The sequence below is a fragment of the Anabrus simplex genome, chromosome 5, assembly GCF_040414725.1.
Source record: "Anabrus simplex isolate iqAnaSimp1 chromosome 5, ASM4041472v1, whole genome shotgun sequence".
NCBI lineage: Eukaryota > Metazoa > Arthropoda > Insecta > Orthoptera > Tettigoniidae > Anabrus > Anabrus simplex.
In genome coordinates this window covers 29,809,593-29,826,074 of record NC_090269.1, presented here as the reverse complement: position 1 = coordinate 29,826,074, position 16,482 = coordinate 29,809,593, and the positions used below count along the sequence as shown (strand labels likewise).

Here is a 16,482-nt window from a genome sequence, read left to right as displayed (position 1 = left end):
AAAATTATAAAACTGGTTGTGTTAAGTCCTGCTCTACTTAATTCCTTGTCCCAACCCTCACGGTTCTTACCCCGCTGTGATCCACGATATTTCCTTAACAATCACAATAAAGAAATCTACAAATTTCACTTCACACGTAGTTAACAGGTAATACACATCCTAAACGTAAACGTTCAAAAATATGCCCAGGGAGCAATTTTATATCAAGACATGTTATCTGACCTGTTTATAACGAATGCTAGAGATCCTAACTTCACAGCCAACTAATTTTGGTCAGAAAGATAGAAAGCTCCTCATGGCATACGGTAGTTTCCAGTGACAGCTGAAAGTTTTACGAGGAAATAAAGTGTCAGCAGAACATTTAAGAAAAGAATTCCAAGAAATTATTCCCACGTCAAATTTATAATGCCAATGAATCTGGACTTTATCGGATGCTACCCAGAAAGACGTTGGCTTCTAAATTAAATGAATCGGCAAGAGGTTGTAAAAGGGAGGATGGTTGCCTAGTTGTACTTCCTCTTAAAACAATAATCACCACCACCACCACTGTTGTAAAAGGTGTAAAGATCAAATTACAATTATGGCTTGTAGCAATGCATCCAGGAGAGACAAATTCCCTCTCCTGCTGATAGAAAAATCACAAACTAAACGTGCTTTTCCTCTCCTGCTGATAGGGAAATCCCAAACTCCGCGTTTTGAAACATGTCAAATTGATCCCGGTTACAGTGGTATAAAAAAAATAAAAAATAAATGTGTACTGGGAGGTAAACCTCAACCCCACACATTTAAAAGAAGCGCCTTAATGAACTCTATCTATCAAACAAAACGTGAAACAACTAATGCATGAAGTTGGGACATTGACCAGAAGATGTCACCATCCAATTATTGAGTTATGTGTTATTTTGAATTTGCCTAAATTGACTGGATTTACTTGTTTTGTTTTGGTTTACGTCAAGAAGTTTGAACTTTTCTCCATAGATGTCATCACAAAAACTGAGGTAATGCACTCTGGTGCAAGGTAGAAGAATTAATGATTTAAAGAAGTTTTTTGTTTATGGGTTTTCACAACTAAACTAACTTTCATTTATTTCTATATTTCAATGTTTGCAACACTTCCTTCTCATTCCGCCAGCTTTTGAATCTGGCCAATCACAAATTTTCTGTAATTATTTTTTGGCCAATAATAGGCTTCTTGTACCTTTTTATTCGGCGACTATGATTTTGAAACCGTTTCTCTTTTCTGTAAAGCATTAAATTAACCTTCACTCTAGTCACCTCAGTAGCTTGGGATTAGCCTCTGCATCATCGGGCTGCGAGCCCAATTAGGGTTTTATACTTAATTTTCTAGGAGTGCAAGTGTACGCCTCCATACATTTTGTGTTCGGGCCAGTAATTTAACCTGTTCTTCTTTCCACGAAGGCCCAGTAGTTTGGGTACTAGATACCCCTGTGTACGATATTGTAAATTGTAGGTTTGGGCCTAGAGAGGCCAGGAATTTGTAAAATTTTTTGGTAAAGTTGCCTTGAGTAGGCTGTAAGAAATCGGGAGCCAGTCTCCTTTGCTGAATTTGGAGAGATTGTAATCTCTTTCTGGTTCTTGTGTAATATTGAGTGGGCCTTTGAAAGGCCGTATTTGTAATCTTTGGAGCAAAGTGCTCTTGAATTGGGAGATTCTCTCCTTGTCCAACTAAACACAACATTTGCGATGTTGCAAACTTGTAAATTTGGAGCTGGAAGCTCAGCATTTGTAATTTCCAAACTGCTATTTGTACCTGTAACCTTTTTATTTCACTAAGTGAAAAGTTTGTTAAATTTGTGATTTGAAAAGAAATATGACCTTTATTTAAAGTTTTAAGTTAATCTTTGAAATAGTAGATAGACTCATTCAGCCTGCACCTTCTTTCACCTCTCTGTGATCCACAAAACCACGGTAACAAAAAGCACGGATGTACAGGGGCATTTTCAAAAATTGGTTCCACAATGATTTTGTACTAAGAGTGAGGAGATATTTGGAGGAAAAGGTCTTCCACCGAAGGCCAGATTGTTTACTGACAATGCACTGTCACATCCGGAAGTGGAGCTGCACGTCAGTGGTGACTTCATAGTGAAGTTTTCCCTCCTAACATAACAGCTCTGTTATAACAGATGGATCAAAGTATACTGGAGAATATCAAATGTGTATACAGAAGACAGCTACTGGGTAAATTAATTGAAGAAGAGGGAGAAGTTAGTGTGCTTTCTGTACTGAAATCCGTAAATATCAAAGATGTGATTTTTATGGTTGCATCTTCTTGGGATCATGTTACTGAACTATCAATTAAGAAGTCATGGAAAACAATATGGTCTGCTGTTTGGGATGCTACCACTGAAGTTTCTGAAGTTGTCAAAATGTCCAAATTCCTTGAAATATTTGCAAACATTCCTGGTTGTTCGAAGGCAGGAGATAGTGATGTAAATGCTTGGATACAGAATGACAGTGATATTGGTTACGGCATGATGACTGATGACAAAATTATTGCCACCTGTGATACAGAAGAGGACAGTGATTGTGAATTGGAAAACAAAAGTGTCATTTATGCGGAGGTAATGGCACAACTGGAAAAACTAATGGTTCATCTAGAACATCAGATGGAAACAACTCCAGCCGAACTGATGTTGATGAAACGTCTACGCGACCGTGCTGCTCTCAAATTTGAAACAAAAGAAACGTACACACTATTTTAGTAAATACAAGTGAGTACAGTATGCACTGTATTGAGTTTATATGCCAAAAGCATTTTTTAAAGTTCTTGTTATCGTCAAAATAAAGGTTTGTATACAATGTATGTATGTTCAGTCCGTCAGTGATTCCGCTGGTGGGATCCTCAACAGCTCTGCCATCAGCTGTCATAGATGGCCTAGGCATCACTGAAGAGGCGTACTAGGGAAATGAGGTGTGAGGTAGTTTCCCGTTGCTTTCCTCACTGAGCCAGAGTTGCCATTACATATCAGTCTGCCAAGCCCACTGAAATGCATATACCAACCGACCCTATGAGCAACATTTTCACACCATTCATAGCAGGGACTGGTTGCATAAGGATTGGCATTAATAGCATCGCTCATACCTCAGTCATTTTCATATTGTCAAAGCCAAGGATAACACAGAGACAGATCTATGAAAGTAACAAAATTGCTCTAGCCTATACTAGAAGACATAGTGCACTGTGAACACTAGGTCCTGACAGCAAGGGCATTTGTATACAATAGTAGCTTGTATTCATTGATTTGTTTCCAGATTACCTGGATTTCTGATAATCCATATTACTTCCGGTCCCACCTAATCCAGATAAACAAGGTTTTTGTGTACTCAGTTTTGGTGACATTAAGGAGTCCAAACTGCAAAAGCCAAGTTCCAGTTCTAGCCTGGTCGTTGCTATAAGCATCATGTCATCGGCGTAATAACAAGAATGAAAAGGATTGGTAGCAATGCAGAACCCTGATGCATGCCCATCCTCAATGGGTAATCGTTTAAGATGCCAGCTGAACACCTCACATGGCTGGTGCAATTTTGGTAAAACACATGTACCCAATTGATAAGGAGCTCTGAAATATATATTTAAAAATTCCTTGAATTTTGTGTTTCAAAATAGTCCTTACCTACTTCTGATCGAATTAAAGTGACACTTTTGAAACTCGAAACATAGTACATTAAACTTGGGTAAATTTGAAAAACAATGAAACCATACTCTTTGCTGATGATGTTGCATTGGTAGCATCATCAGAACCTGATCTTCAGTGGTCAGTATTTAATCCCCACAAAGGCTCTTCAAAATTCGATATGATCATTTCACCACATGAGCAAAATAATGGCCTTTAAGGGGAAGGACCCTATCCCCAGTAAAATCTGTTTAGATAATAAAATTTTGGAAAGAGTCAACAAATTCAATTATCTGGGATACAATTTATCTTACCAAAGGGAAATTGATATCTCTGCAAAAATAACCAAATTTACCAGAACAACAGGAATAATAAATCACATCATGAACCCATCTCTTGTCCAAAAGCACACTCGCTTACATCTTTATAACACTTTGCTACGGCAGTGAGGCATGGACAATAAGAACTCAAGACATTTCCAGAATTACAGCACGTGAAATGATCTTCATGAGCAGAACAGCAGGCTATACAAAATGGGATTGTATAAGAAATAAAGATGTGCTTAAGGGACTGAATGTGAAACCGTAATCAATTACATCTATGATTACCAAGAAAACTAGAAACGTTCATGTTCATAGGATGGAATCTGGAAGACTACCAAAGGAGATCCTACGCTATCAACCAACAGGACAGAGATCTATAGGATGTCCAATGAAGCGATGGAAAGATAATGCAAGAGCAAAATGGGCCACATGACCCAAAACTTGGAAGGATGATGATGATGATGACGTAACCTCTCCTGCTCAAATGCCAACCTCACCTTCCCGGGATAAACAAACCTGTTCCCACAGACAAGGCTCTGTCGACCGAATCACAGTGGTATAACCGTTACATCAATTACGGAGGAAATGCTGTATTTTCAGCTAGTCCATTAGCTGAGAGGTGGCAGCCCCACCAATGACCTTACTTCCTTCATGCTAGGAACCCGTCAGAAGGACATCTGACTGCTTTCAAGTCCTGCAAAAAGAAAATGCGAGACCGTAACGGGAGACATGGCCCCAATACTTGGAAGGAAGATGATGATGATGAAACCAAACACATACCTGTAGGATTAAAAGCGTTACAAGAAAAATTATACAAAAACACATTACAGATTTTGGCCTAATATTTTATACATATAGCAATCAAGCAGCTACATTAGTACGATGTGCTGGAGCATTGTCTTGATGCAACAGCCAAGTGTTGAGCTGTGACCTTGGATGGAGCTGCTTGAGAGCCTGCATGACCTGAGGCAGACTAGTCTCGCTGTACCACTTCGCAGTAACTGTCCTTTGTGTTTCTAGCACAACCCGAGTCAGGATGCCCCGTTTAGTGAAGAATACTGCAATCATCCTTGAACTTGACTTTCGCACTGTCACAGGAGCACCCTCATCTTCAAAACTTGTTCTGAGATTTTGTTGGGGCATCGTAATAATAAAGCCAAGTTTCGTCACCTGTAACGATGCTATCGACGTTACGCGAAGTCCCATTTTCAAACTGTTATAGCATTTTTCGGCACCATTTCCCTCAATGTGCCCTCTGTTCCTCTGAAAATGAATGTGGCACCCAAAGCGAACAGACCTTTCTAACATGGAGATGGTCGTGTAGAATTGAATGAATAGCTGGTGCAGGGATATGGAGGGTCTCTTCTACCTGCCAATATGTCAATCGCCTCTCATGCTGCAACATTTGGGTTAACTTCTTGCCTTAATACCAAAGCTATTGTCAAAGAACATCTAATCTTGAGTTCGTAAATTGTGTATCTAGATTGTCGGATAGATAAATTTTGTGCAAAACTCACCTTGTAAACGTTTCCTTTGAAAATTATATTTTGAAAACGAGACATCACCGTTGATTTTTCTCGAAACTCGCAACTTTCATTTTCCTATAAACTCTGGTAAGTGCCCAGTCCCATTCCACATTCCATGTTTATAGCTGCCAAGTTGTCCAACCTGATATTTGTCTCTGTATATCACGGCGCAGTTCCGCTGATGTTAATTGTTGTGTCTAGGGTTTGAAAGGTACCGTGTAATTTGATTTATTTTCCTCCCTTTTAAACGGTGTATCTGTGTAATCGCCCAGTACCGGTTACAAAGATTGTTGTATAAAGCTTCAAAAACTTCAGGCAAAATAACTGATACTGCTTGTTTTGATATTCTAGACAAATATGTAAGTGAAATGTACGAGTCACCAGTTGCTAGTAATCTTCAAGTTATACCTAGCCTGTCATTAGTGGAGCCGGCTTGGTAATAATCTGTATAATTTCTTGCAATTTTAGGCCCAATTACTGTCAACAAGAACTGAAAGTCATGTGGGGGCATTCTCAAGAAAATGATGAAAGCCTGCTGCATCAAGAATTAGAAGTTGTGACACAAGCAGGAGAAGGAGGAGGGAAAGGAGAAGGTGGTAGTGTTTCACGTTGGTACTAACAATGTAAGACAAGCAGGTATAAGTACCGACATAGTTGGGGATGTGTGGGATCTGGTAAATGCAGCACAGATGAAGTTTAAGGAAGCGGAGATTGTTATCAGTGGAATACTGTGTAGGAGGGATACTGACTGGAAGGTGATTGGGGATTTAAATGAGACTATGGAGTTGGTATGTGGGAAACTGGGAGTGAAATTTCTAGATCCTAATGGGTGGGTAGGAGATAGGGATCTGCGCTCAGATGGAATTAAAAGGTCAAATAAAATGTAAGATTTCTCTGAAATTTCATTTAGATTGAAGTTAGGATTCAAAAACTGTTCCAGATGGATAAAACAATTTACTGTAATACTGAGCAGGGGCATGTTTGTATAACTTTGAGAATTCTCATGATTTCGTTTATAATAGTGAACTTATGGTTAGTACCTCCCCTCTGAACCATGTGACCTTGCCGCAGTGGGAAAGCTTGCATGTCCCAACGAAGCAGGTAGCCGAGACGTGGGTGCAACCATATCAGATGGGTATCTGGTGAGAGACCAGACTAAGAAATGGTTCATCGAAAGGGGGGTAGCAGCCTTTAGGAAGTTGCAAGGGCGGCAGTCTAGATGATTGACTGATACGGTCTTGTAATATTACTTAACATGGCTTAGCTACGTTGATACTGCTACACGGCTGCAAGCAATGGGAAACTACAGCCGTACTTAACTCCCGAGGACATCCAGCTCTCTCTGTACGAATGATGTACTGATGATGGCTTTCTCCCAGGTAAAATAGTCCCCCATTTGGATCTCCGGGTGGGGACTACACGAGAGGGGGCGATCATCAGGAAGGTGGATACTGACATTCTGCGCGTCAGAACGTGGAATATTAGAAGTTTGAATTGTTGTGGTAGATTAGAGAATCTGAAAAGGGAGATGGATAGACTAAAGTTAGATGTAGTTGGTATAAGTGAAGTACATTGGCAGGAAGAGCACGAAAGGCAGGAGTTGATTTAATAATGAATAAGAAAATAGGGCAGTGGGTAAGCTATTACAACCAGCATAGTGAAAGGATTCTTTTGGTCAAGATAGACACCAAGCCAATGCCCACCAAAATAGTGTAGGTCTATATGCCTACTAGTTCAGCGGATGATGAAGAAATCAAAAGAATACACAAAGAGATAGAAGATTTAGTACATTATGTAAAAGGTGACAAGAATCTAATTGTGATGGGAGACTGAATGCAGTGGTAGGCCAAGGAAGAGAAGGTAACATAGCATGAGAATTTGGATTGGGACAAAGGAATGAAAGAGGAAGCTGGCTGGTTGAATTTTGGACTCGTCAAATTTAGTCCTTGCTAACACTTGGTTCAAATACCACAAATGATGGCTGTATACATGGATGAGACCTGGAGACACTAGAAGGTATCAAATAGACTTCATTATGATTAGGCAGAGATTCAGAAACCAGCTGTTGGATTGCAAGACTTTCCCAGGAGCAGATGTGGACTCTGACCACAACCTGTTGGTTATGAAATGCCATCTGAAATTGAAGAAATTGAAGAAAGGAAGGAATGCAAGGAGATGGGATCTAGACAAGTTGAAAGAAAAGAGTGTGAGAGATTGTTTCAAAGAACATGTAACACAACACAAAGACTAAATGAAAAGGCTGAAGGAAACACAGTGGAGGAAGAATGGAGAGTCATGAAGAATGAGATCAGTAAGGCTGCTGAAGAAAAGATGGGAATAAAGGAAAGATAACACAAGAGGACTGTTGTTGTAATGACGAAAGTACAAGAATGCAAAAAATAAGGAGGGCAGAAAAGAATACAGGCGAATAAAGAATGAAGTAGATAGAAAGTGCAGGACAGGTAAGGAAGAAAGGCTGAAAGAGAAGTACAAGGATGTTTAAGGTTGTATGGTCCTAGGAAAGGTAGATGCTGCATACAGGAGAATCAAGAAATCCTTTGGAGAGAGGAAAACTAGGTGTATGAATATTAAAAGCTCAGATGAAAACCACTCCTAGAGAAAGAAAACAAGTCAGAAAGATGGCAACAGTTGTTTCAAAGATAAAGAAGGAGATGATCGGGTTCTGCAACAAGAAGAGTCTGTTGATGCTGATGACATGAGAGACCCAATTTTGAGGTCAGAATTCAACATAGCTTTGAGAGACCTAAGTACGAACAAGGCGCCAGGAATTGATGACATACTCTCAGAATTACTGACTGCCTTAGGAGAAACCAACATAGAGAGGTTATTCCGTTTAGTGTGTAAGATGTATGATACAAGGGAAGTGCCATCGATTTTCGGCAGAATGTTGTTGTACCTATTTTGTAGAAGGCCGTTGCTGACAAGTGTGAAAACTACCACACCATTAGTTTAGTATCTCACGCCCACAAAATTTTAACACGTACTATTTACAGAAGAATGGAAAGACAAATTGAAACTGAGTTGGGAGAAGATCAATTTGGCTTCAGAAGAAATGTGGGAACACGTGAAGCAATCCTCACTTTACATTTGATCTTAGAGGATCGAATTAAGAAAGACAAGCCAACGTACATGGCTTTCGTAGATCTAGAAAAGGCATTCGATAATGTTGATTGGACCAAGCTGTTTGAAATTCTGAAGATGATCGGGATCGGATACCGAGAAAGGAGAATTATCTACATCTATAAAAATATCAGTCTGTAGTGATAAGAATCGAGGGCTTTGAAAAAGAGGCAGCAATCCAGATAGGGGTCAGGCAAGGCTGCAGTTTGTCCCCCCTCCTTTTCAATGTTTACATAGAACAGGCGATAAAGGAAATCAAAGAGGAATTTGGATAGGGAATCGAAGTCCAAGGAGAGGAAATCAAAACCCTGAGATTTGCCGATGATATTATTTTACCTGACTCTGCAAAAGATCTGGAGAAATTGCTGAATGGTATGGACAGAGTTTTAGGTAAGGAGTATAAGATGAAAATAAATAAGTCCAAAACAAAAGTAACGGAGGCGGTTGAACAAAGTCAGGTGATGCAGGAGATACTAGATTAGGAAATGAAGTCTTAAAGGAAGTAGATAACTATTGTTACTTGGGTAGTAAAATAACTAATGATGGTAAAGTAGGAGGACATAAAATGCAAACTAGCACAAGCAAGGAAGGCCTTTCTTAAGAAAAGAAATCTGTTCACCTCGAACACTGATATAGGAATTAGAAAGATGTTCTTGAAAATTTTGACCTGGAGCGTGGCATTATATGGAAGTGACATGGACGACAACTAGCTCAGAAAGAAAGAGAACAGAAGCTTTTGGAATATGGTGTTAGAGAAGAATGCTGAAGGTGAGATGGGTAGGTAGAATCACGAATGAAGAGATACTGAAATGAATTGGTGAGAGATCAATTTGCATAAATTTGACCAGAAAAAGAGATATATGTCTTTTCACAAGAGCTTAATCCTGATGTAAACATGGTATGTCCATATCTCCGCCAAAGAAAGAGTTGTGATTTGCTGAGTGTATAGTACCTACCTCCACCCTGACAACGTCTCATGTTCGGATGTACAGTGCTGCGCATCGCATAGGACAACAGCGCAAAGATCTGAACTTCTGAATAAACGACTAAACCTGGATTCTGTTCACTTAGTTTATTGAACACATTCACAGTGCACTGCCTATGGTCACTTCTCTGCAGTTTTCCATTTTTGTGCCTCACTACACACGATGGTCCTACCTCTTGCTCCATTTCTCTCACTAAGAATACCAACTAACTGACTGCTGGAAGATGCAACACCTTATCTCCGCATTGTACAGCTTGAGACATTCCCCCGCTGCGAGAAGACTTCCTGTATTACACCACGCCTTGTGCCTTCATTTCTAGTTATTTAATCACAATTTTTTATAAAAGAAGCATATGTATATACCAGTATATATGACACACACATTTAAATTTGATTACGTACTCTTGCAGACTCTCTAAATGTAATAAAATAAAATATAATAAAATTAATGTGATGTACTACTTTTCCTTAGGCTCGCATACAGTCGAGTGAGTGCGATGGTTGCTTTTCCAATCAACTACAGTAGAGTCTCGTTAATCCGAACTAATTGGGACCAGAGTCTGTTCGGATTACGAAATTTTTCGGATTAACCGGAAAATATTTTCTAATAATAATGTTGTTATTTTTACGTCCCACTAACTACTTTTACAGTTTCCGGAAACGCCCATATGCCGGAATTTTCTCACGTAGGAGTTCTTTTACGTACCAGTAAATCTACTTAAACGAAGCTGACGTATTTGAGCACCTTCAAATACCACAGGACTGAGCCAGGATCGAACCTGCCAAGTTGGGGTCAGAAAGCCAGCGTCTCAACCGTCTGAGGAAAATAGCTTCTACAATGCAGTACAGTACATTCTGTAATTTGAAATTTTTTAGCAGTTACATTACATTATTAAAATACGGCATAAATTTACAGTAGGGTAGTTAAGAACCCGTAGAGGAGAAAATGACAATGAAAACGACATTAGCGAGTGGACAGAAGCTGACCATCATCAATTACAAACAAACCAAAAAATTGTAGCTATGGTGGAGAAAGAATCTGGAGTTGATGAGGAACAGAGTGACGAAAAACACCACAATGAACAACTAGTGTCACATTCAGAAGCCGCGGCCACCTTAGAACTTGCCATATGCTATGTCGACCAACACTCTGCTGATCACTGATGTGATGTTTATGAGACGCTGGTTTAACACTGCATCTTCGAGTAGGTTCCAATCACAACGGCAAAAGAAACTAACACACTTCATAAAGATAAACGACCAGTGATTGATAGTTTATGATGTGTAATTATGATTACATCAAGTTATTCTAGTAAAATATGACTAATAAAATGCAAGTAAACCTTAATTTTATAATATGTTCTTTCATTTCAATAAAGAGAATTTTTTAAATCGAGTATTTAAGTTCGGATTAACCGGACTTTTGGATTAACGGGACTCCAGTGTACATCTATGTCCACGTGTAAAGGAAAGGTGCTCTGCCTATTTGTTTACATCACGATTAAACTCTCTTGAAAAGCGGTTTGGAATGATAGGGCACATCTTAAGACACCCAGGACTTGTACAGCTGGTTTTTGAGGGAAGTGTAGGTGGTAAGAACGGTAGGGGTAGACCACAAGATACGAATATGACAAGCAGATTAGAGCAGATGTAGGATGTAGTAGTAATGTAGAAATGAAAAGGTTAGCACAGGATAGGGTGCTATGGAGAGCTATATCAAACCAGTCTATGGACTGATGACTCAAACAACAACATGGTTAATATGTTAACACCCTGAAATACAATAGATTTTCGGCCATGGGACAGCACATAGATGATAGTAACCATAAGTTCACTAATATCAACCAAGACATGAAAATTCATAAGTTATACAAAAAGGCACCCTGCTCAAATATTATGGAAAATTGTTTCATCCATCTGGAACAGTTTTTCAATCATAACTTAAATCTAAATGAAATTTCAGAGAAATCAAACATTTTGTTTGACCTTCTAATTCCTATCTTTAGTAATCATGTCTCAGATAAAAATAATTCTTTCTTTTACAATCTCTTTAAATTCTCCTTTCAGCAGCAGTCTTTCTTTCCGCATCCTTCAGCCCCACCTTAGACACCCCTTCTCTCCTTCTCCCTTTCCTTCTTTACCCCCTCCCCTCCTCTCCTTATCTACTCCTTTGTTTACACTGCTTGCTTCCTACAACATGTCAGTGCTTGTTCCGTGTCCACTCCTTTGTTTACATGGCCTGCCTGCTTCCTCCAGCAAGTCAGTGCTTGTTGCTAATTCTGGTTATCGTTTCCAGATTTACTTCTTTACCTTAAGTCCTAAGTCAACTTAAAGACATCATACTATGACAAGATCATAACCATAATTTTTGTTATCTATATATATAAAATAAGAGTTTTGTCTGTACATTGCTCAAAATTTGAAAAGAATGGTATTTCTGTATCGGTCATGTCCACAGTAACAAGAAAATGCATTTTTTTACTTTTCCGTAATTTCTGTCTGTCTGTACACGCATCACGAGAAAATGGCTGAAGAGAATGTAATGAAAATCGGAATGTAAAGTCGGGTGATGAACCGCTACAATCTAGGCTATAAATTATTTTAATCAGGCTGAGTGAAATGGTAGTTTAGGGGAAGGACTGAAATTTTATTCTCAAATATTTATGTTATTAGTGGTCGTGTATTAATGAAAATCACTAGACAAAGATGGCAAATAATTCGCTACAATATAGGCTATACATGCTGAGAAAAATGGTGGTTTAGGGGAAGGCCTAAAACTTAATTGTCAAATATTTATTTTATTAGTGGTCGTATCTTCACGAAAATTGGTATTCAAAGTCGGGGAATAGGTCCCTTTAATCTAGGCTATCTATAATGTTATTACACTGTGTGAAATGGTAGTTCAGATTGAAGGACTGAAATGTAATCTATATATATAAAATAAGAGTTTTGTCTGTACATTGCTCAAAATTTGAAAAGAATGGTATTTCTGTATCGGTCATGTCCACAGTAACAAGAAAATGCATTTTTTACTTTTCCGTAATTTCTGTCTGTATGTATGTATGTACACGCATCACGAGAAAACGGCTGAAGAGAATGTAATGAAAATCGGAATGTAAAGTCGGGTGATGAACCGCTACAATCTAGGCTATAAATTATTTTAATCAGACTGAGTGAAATGGTAGTTTAGGGGAAGGCCTGAAATTTTATTCTCAAATATTTATGTTATTAGTGGTCGTGTATTAATGAAAATCACTAGACAAAGATGGCAAATAATTTGCTACAATATAGGCTATACACACTGAGAAAAATGGTAGTTTAGGGGAAGGCCTAAAACTTAATTGTCGAATATTTATTTTATTAGTGGTCGTATCTTCACGAAAATTGGTATGCAAAGTTGGGGAATAGGTCCCTTTAATCTAGGCTATCAATAATGTTATTACACTGAGTGAAATGGTAGTTCAGATGAAGGACTGAAATGTAATCTATATTTAAAATAAGTGTTTTGCCTGTGCATTGCTGAGAATTTGAAATGAATGATATTTCTCTATCTGTCATGTCCACAGTAACAAGGAAATGCATTTTTTACTTTTCTGTAATGTCTGTCTGTCTGTCTGTACACGCATCAATAGAAAACTGCTGAAGAGGATTTAATGAAAATCGGTATGTAATGTCGGGTGATGAACCACTGCAATCTAGGCTACAAATTTATTTTATGCACGTTGAGTGAAATGGTAGTTTAGGGGAAGGCCTGAAATGTAATTCTCAAATAAATTATTTATGTTATTAGTGGTCGTATCGATAAATACTAGATAACTAACATAACTTTAGTTATGTCGTAAGTTAGTAGTAGTTATGTAAGAATTTATTAAATTTCCGATCACTTATGTCTTATACATTGTTACCGTACCGCATATAATCAGAGATATTCGTGAACTGGATTTTTGTTACTAAGTCCATATCAGCTCCGAGTCACGAGAAAGTGGGTAAACAGAATTTAGTGAAAATCGGTATGTAAATTCTGAGAATAAGGAACTACAGTCTACGATATAAATAATTTTGTAAGACACCCTAATATCACAGAGTCGAAAGAAAACTGATGTGAAGGCCTGCAGTATAGAAAGCACATAAACTTTATCAACAATAACATTACACTGACCATTATTTGTTGTGATGTGCTTTTTGTCTTCTGTTTCCTCTCATCCCCGATAGATAGGATTACTGCAGCGTACCGCGGTTTTTTAATTTGCTTGACGTCGCACCGACACAGGTAGGTCTTATGGCGACGATGGGATAGGAAGTGAATAGTGGTGTGAAGGAAGCGGCCTTGGCTTTAAGGTACTGCCTGGTGTGAATGGTGTGAAAATGGGAAACCACGGAATACCATCTTCAGGGTTGCCGGCAGTGGGGTTCGAATCAACTATCTCCCGGGTGCAAGCTCACAGCTGTGCGCCCCTAACCACACAGGCAACTCGCCCAGTCGTACCAACTGTAACAGCCTGCCTGTATATTGGCGGGAAGTAGCTGGGGTGTAAGATAACTTTCTTCTCTAGCATACCATTCATCTGATTCATACATTTTATGATATATCTGGTACGTAACACACTGGTTCATCGCAGTATTCGAGCTATTCAATCCCTACTCTGAGGCACTGACTGGAATGAGTAGTGTGCATATTTAACGGACTAATGACAGAGGAGTGTTCACAGCAGTCTGCGACCTGGTTATTCCAGCTCTGGAACTTAGGACTTTTAGATCGGCACCGTAGTACTGTTCGTTGAAAGTGAGAAAGTGTGCGGTTTTTCATTTGATCGAATATTTTATATGATAACATTGCTTTCAATCGCTACATTCCTACTGACGTTTTTGTAATGACCTATGTTGAATTCAGTTAGGAAAACCACCAAGTCAGTCTTTCTGAGAATCCCGTAGCGAAGCACGGGTACATCAGCTAGTTATATATATTTTAACGTTATAATTATTCGTGCAACACTGTCTTTGTCTAGTATACATGTTTTAGTTATCACATAATCTGTTTAATTTTTATTTGGCTGAAGATGGCCATTAAGTGGCTGAAACTAGTCCCAAGACTGATGTAATATCATTTAGGCCTACTTGATATTTGTATTGTCAGTAGAAGTATATAGAGCATCAAGGATCCCACGAGACTATCTTTCAATACGGCCATGATGTTATTTTACGCCGAAGTCCTTCCAGTAATAACATATGGGCTGGAACTCATTTGGGAGTATCTATCAGTATTGGACCTATGAGTTATTGAAAATGTTAAAGCTAGATTTCTGAAAAGAACTCTTGGAATTTCCAAGACGTCTCCTTGAAGAATGGCATATCAACTTGCTTCAGAACATTTCTACTGGAGGACTTAAAATTTACAATGAAACTCCCATCTACGAGGCAGAAAGAAGAGCTTCTACACAACAGGAAAAAGAAAAAAGCTGACATAGATCCAGACTTCTACTCAACAGGCGCTACGCTCAATCGGAGATGGGCAAAACCGATTAATATTACGAGTCTTTTAAACAGGTCGGCAATACATGAATTTCACCATATGCTATATAGCTGATCTGGCTTCCACAAACTGTCTGTGCAATGTGTGGTAAGCCTTGTAAATGATACCATTTCAGCAAATGCATCAAAAGAGAAAGATCCCTAATGGAATACTGTAAAACCTAATGTACATTTGCGTCCTACACAAGAATTACACAACAATAAAAAAAACAAGATACTAATGAAATAACTACACTACAATTCTAAACTGTACTTCCTGATGCCAATAACATTTATACGCCCGAGTTTTGCTATTCAGTAAATAACATAAATCTGTAGGTCACAGGAATACCGTAACCGTAATGCCAGAGGTATCTTACAATCATGGTAATGTAATCTCTCCTATAACCCTACAGTGCTGACATTATGTGTAATGGATCTAGATAAATATAGATAGAGTATCTATATAAACCCAAGAGAATTCAGTATATTTTTCCTGTTCTTTAAACAGGCTCATTCCATGCTATTCTTTCGTCATGCTCTGTGTTTAATCCCGAGATCCGATATATCTGCGCACGATAATACCCAATAGATATTCCTGAAATAAATTTAATCTTAAATACAATGGAAACATAATAAGACTTCAGTGGTTTTTGGGAAGGGGCTCATCAAATAGGCCTACAGTACAGGCAAAAGAAAGGTTAATGTACCTATGAAAAAACAAAATTTAAATGTGTTCAATGTTGAATAGAGCACTTGAAAATGTATTTCAGTCTGCAGAAATCCACAGCAGACAGCATGTCAAAACATAATAATAAACATTACCAAATCATCTTCTAAAAGCTTTTTCAAACCTTACAAAACACTTACGAGAGTAAACAAAACATCAGTACGTTTATAACAACAACCAAAGCACATAATACGCCACAACTACGCTCTATTAAAGGCGATATTCACACCAATACCAACGTCGAAGGGAACGAAGGTGACAGTACTAGATCGACCTTATACCGGCATCATCCTGATGTAAACATACGATAAACCAAAGAACAACCAAAGAGAAGAAGTCACTCTCAGTGATTGTCTGGCTGCCTTCTTTCTTTCTTTCTTTCTTTCTTTCTTTCTTTCTTTCTTTCTTTCTTGATATTTGGTTGGGCTCTGTATGTAACTAACACCCAGTTCCAATACTTTGTAAATGAAACACTGTCGAACACTCAAATATTTAGTTATGGTGACTAAGAAAAACTTTATCTCACAGTACAAAGATCACTGGTATGGGTGAACATCGACATCTTGTGGGTGTAAGTGTAATAGACATAGGAGTAAGCACGGGGACACAAGGTACTATATCTTCACGCCGAAGT

The 16,482-nt window shown here is 38.5% G+C and overlaps 1 protein-coding gene across 4 annotated transcripts in view; it reads right to left on the bottom strand.

The window, feature by feature from the left end:
* The window catches only part of Sgf29 (SAGA-associated factor 29), a 93,591-nt gene extending 77,443 nt beyond the window's left edge, over nucleotides 1-16,148 (bottom strand). For all 4 annotated transcript variants that reach the window (XM_067147919.2, XM_067147920.2, XM_067147921.2 and 1 more), the window contains exon 1: nucleotides 15,989-16,148. The gene's annotated coding sequence lies outside the window, so the exon portion shown is untranslated. The remainder of the gene's footprint in view (nucleotides 1-15,988) is intronic.
* Between the last annotated feature and the right edge of the window lie 334 nt (nucleotides 16,149-16,482).